This window comes from Rhinolophus sinicus, chromosome 2 (genome assembly GCF_057876585.1).
Source record: "Rhinolophus sinicus isolate RSI-liver-muscle chromosome 2, RSI-T2T, whole genome shotgun sequence".
In the NCBI taxonomy this organism is placed as follows: Eukaryota; Metazoa; Chordata; class Mammalia; order Chiroptera; family Rhinolophidae; genus Rhinolophus; species Rhinolophus sinicus.
In genome coordinates, this window is record NC_142502.1 from 25994395 (window position 1) to 25998827 (window position 4433).

The window sequence follows — 4433 nt, forward strand, 5'->3', positions numbered from 1 at the left end:
CAGCCCTTCTTTCTCCTGCTGATTTCCTTTGCCAAAATGGTGACTCTTCTTCTCACTGTCTGCTCCCTGGACACACAGAAGCCAAATGATTCTGGCCGTAACCATAGTTTATAATTCAGTGGGACTTTTAACTGATTCCCTAGGAAGAGGGTACGACATTGTGATGATTAATTTTATGTGGCCAAGCAATGCCCAGATACTTGGTTACCATTATTCTGAGTGTCTGTGAGGGTATTTCTGGATGAGATTAAACACTCAAATGGGTAGACTGAGAAAAGCAGATTGCCTTTTGCAACGTGAGTGGGCCTCATCCAACCCATTTAAGGCCTGAATAGAACAAAAAAGGCAGAGTGCAGGGGAATTTGCTCTTTACCTGATGGTCTTCAAGACTCAGACATCAGTCTTCTCCTGCGTCAGACTCTAACTCAGACTGAATCTTATACCATTGGCTCTCCTGGTTCTCCAGCTTGCCCACTATAGGTCGTAGGACTACTACGGACTTACAAAGTTCCAGAATGGGAAGCACAAATGTTCCCAGTGAGTCGCTAGCAGTGGGGCCACTCCTGGATCCCCATATGACATCCAGAGCCACGCATTTTCCCTATGGAGGTCACTGTGCCAGCTGGAGGACTCTAAATTAATGTATCTTTGCATAGAGTTACATCCAAACTGATGCTACCACTATACCTTCAGAGGGCCATTCCAACAGTCTACAGAGCTGCTGCTTCTATGGTGCAGACAACTGTTATGATCAGCAGATCCCATGATCATAGCCTTACCCCCACACTTCCATCACTGTGAATTGGGTCCCCTGTCTGACGCTGTGCTATGTAGGATTCCATGACTGTGAATCAGGTATTCTATAAGCCCCTGGAAAGTAGTGCTGGCTGAGTCTCTGTGAACAGAGAAAGAAACCCATACCCATAATAGCTATCTACCCCAGAGTGGGCAAACCTCTGGCCCTTCAGGAGGTAAGAGGCCCTATATGGTTGACTTGCCACCAAGTAGCTATTTGGTCTCCTAGAGGAAATACTGTATCAGGGGCTCAGCATTGGTCTTAGTTACTGACAAACTGGACATTCAGAGGCAGCAGTAGATAGATAGGTCTTAGGAAATGGGAGTCCCTGCTCTTGGGTCCATCTATATCCTTGGTCTTCTCTGCCATCATGGCCACTCTGTACGTGTTCGGGGCTGTTCATATCCTTATCCTGTCAGTTTCAGGTGACTGATCATAAAGAATGGATAATGCCAAATGGCCAAGTCACATTTTTGTCTACATGGCTATGTCATGCCTTGTCCATGGTGTGTGCTAGATGGTAGCATTAACATCTGATAAAAAAGCTTCAGTCCTTGTGAAGGCCCATTTCCCTAAGCCTTTGTATTCCTTCCTCTACCATTTGCTATGTCCACTTCATTCAGACTACTGCTTTATCTAGGTTTCTAAGACCACCCGAGCAGTAAGTTTCTTCCATTGCCTGGGATCCTTGCCAGAGTGTTAAATCCTGTGTCCCAAGAGAGTACCCCGAGTCAGTAAGTTTTTTTAAACAGTCTTACCTCTGGGCCCCCTTGATTAAGCCTCGTCAAAATTCAATCACAAATGTACTCCCCTGGGTTCCTGCCAGTACATGTTAAAGAATTCTCACCACTCCTTTGTGTGTTATTTCTTTCCTCTCCTATCAGGCCCAGGACATCCTCCATATGATTGTATTAGGATTTCACCTTAGTTACAAGCTTGACAACCTGGACAGAGGGTGGGAACATTCCTGAAGGGGACACTTGTTGCCTTGTGGGGGGGAGAGGCTTTTGCAGCTTCTAACAAGGAGAAGCAGTCCTTGCTGTGGAGAAAGGAACAACCTCCGTAAGTTCTGAGCCTTCATGGGACCTGTAGAGCCCCAAATCCCCAGGGATGTTCTCCCAGATATCTCCATTCCATGTATCGGGGCCCAAGACTTGCCTTACGTGAGTATTTAAACACCTCTGAGGCTCTGTGACTTTCCAAATTCCTGCGTCTACTCCTCAGTTGGGTATGTTCCCCCACTGTAGAAGACAATGGTTTATTTGTAAGCTGTCAAAAAGTACCTCTAGTGTTTACAGTTAGCTCTTAACTATGTGTTAACCACCCCTCATTTTCCCATTATCCCTTGTAGAACATCAGTACAACGTAGCAATGATCAGCTTCCGGCTGTCTGGTTTCCCAAATCACAAATGAAATCTTAAGTAAATGGGCTTCCAACTATACCAGGTCCCACATTCCTCTCAGGATGAGATTGTTCTCAGCATCTGGGCTTGCTCTTGGGGAAGAGCAAGCCATTCCTCAAGTCCTATCTTTGTGCTTGTTTCCTCAGATCCCTCCCAGGACCCCTGTGTCAATTTATGTCCTCTAAGTAGTAGGTGTCAAGATGAGAGTTGACATGCAAGATATTTATTGGGGAAAATGTCTGTGCAAGATAAAGCAGAATGGAGCAGGATTAGGCAGGGAGAGCCTTCAGACTGGGATGCTGATCTAACACCTGTGAAAGGAGAAAGGAAAGTAAAAATTGAGTCAGAAATCCCCAGACCACAGCATAGTTGTGAGAAAGTTTCATCCAGGCCACTGGGGATGGAAATTCCCAAAAAAAAAAAAAAAAAAAAAAAAGGCTATTCGGCTCTTTTCAACAAGGTGGTGGAGCATCCTCCCCAGCAGACGTAGAGATGCAGATCTTTGTGAAGACCCTGACGGGCAAGACCATCAAACTCAAGGTCGAGCCCAGTGACACTACTGAGAATGTCAAAGCTAAAGTCCAACACAAGGAGGGCATCCCACCTGACCAGCATCGTCTGATTTTTGCCGGCAAACAGATGGAGGATGGCTGCACTCTCTCAGACTAAAATGTCCAGAAAGAGTCCACTCTGCACTTGGTGCTTCTTCTGCGGGGTGGTATCATTGAGCCTTCCCTCCACCAGCTTGCCCAGAAGTACAACTGTGATGAGATGATCTGCCCCAAGTGTTATGCTCGCCTGCATCTCCATGCTGTTAACTGATGCAAGAAGTGTGGCCACACCAACAACCTATGCCCCAAGAAGAAGGTCAAATAAGGCACGCATGGGCCTCAATACCCATCATGTTACATCATTGGCTGGGAGCAACCCGAGGGAAACATAGCCTAAGCTTTCATAGGAGAAGTAACTGGAAGCAAATCCCCACGCCCCCTAAAGATGGCTCTCTCAAAGGAGATCAGAATAGTGCATGTCTGTGGCCACCATACCTGGTGTACTTGAACATGCTGAGAGATGAAAGATCTGGGATCCTTGCCAGAGTGTTAAATCCTGTGTCCCAAGAGAGTACCCCAAGTCAATAAGTTTTTTTATACAGTCTTACGTCTGGGCCTGTTGAGGAGTTTGGGGACAAATTAATGGTGAGTAGAAAACTAAACTTCAAAAAAGACAATTAGTAGGGGAAATTAAAATTGTACAAGAAAGAAATATGACCATAATTCACAATGGTTCAGTGGTGGATTATATTTGAATAATCATAATAAGCATGATATTTAACCAAGAAAAATGTACCAGAATGATTTAATCAAAAACTACAATGGAAGGATGAGGAAAGTGTGAACAGAGAAGTGGGGCATGGAAGAAACCAAAATTCGTATCTTCTATATAAGGACGTCACTAGACTATTTTTAGGAATAAAGAATTAAGAAATAACAGTATAAGCAGTTATCTTAAAATATTAAAGTAAACAATAGAGGTAACAACTGAAATGATTTTAAGTGGTGTCTCTAGGGAACAGGAATCTACGGTGAAAAGAGGTTTAGCAGGACTGTTTTTCTTTTTAGCTCATCGTATTATTTGACTTTTTAAAAAACTCTGTCAATGTTTAATTAAAATTAAATTTTAAAAATACAAATTGAGACTAATACTTAACTATAAATTCTAATGAATGATTTATGCATTTCCCAGATATTCTGCTATGGAAAAGTAGTTTAATACTTATGTTGCATACTTAGCTCATATTAATTAAAGGGGCATGCTTTTACTCTCCTTTCATTTTTCAGTAGAAGTGCTTTGGAATATAAAATTTAGAATACAATCTACCGTGTCGTTAAGAGATTTTAAAAAGAATGTTTTTAAAGTCAGGCAGTGGGGAGTTTTATGGGGTTTTTAGCTCCTTTTCTGATAATACACACTTGGCTTAAGATCCACATGTGTCAGCTGTTATCAGCTGCCTGTGTGCGTCACTGAGTTCGCTTTGTGGTATTATCTGTAGCCAAAGGAAACACAGAGGAAATCATCACAGCAGCCCGGCACATTTTAATCAGTTAAAAAAAAAATCTGCTCTGACACTGGTATTTTCACACAGCAAGCCTATTATATTATAGCAAATTTAAAAATGCAAAATAAAAAATTATATACAGATTCTGATAGCTGCTAATTCATCCTTAAAAACAGAA

The 4433-nt window shown here is 42.7% G+C and overlaps 1 pseudogene; it reads left to right on the plus strand.

The window, feature by feature from the left end:
• The first annotated feature begins 2691 nt into the window (after positions 1-2691).
• Positions 2692-3021, plus strand: LOC109447945 (ubiquitin-ribosomal protein eL40 fusion protein pseudogene; annotated as a pseudogene).
• The last annotated feature ends 1412 nt before the right edge of the window (positions 3022-4433 follow it).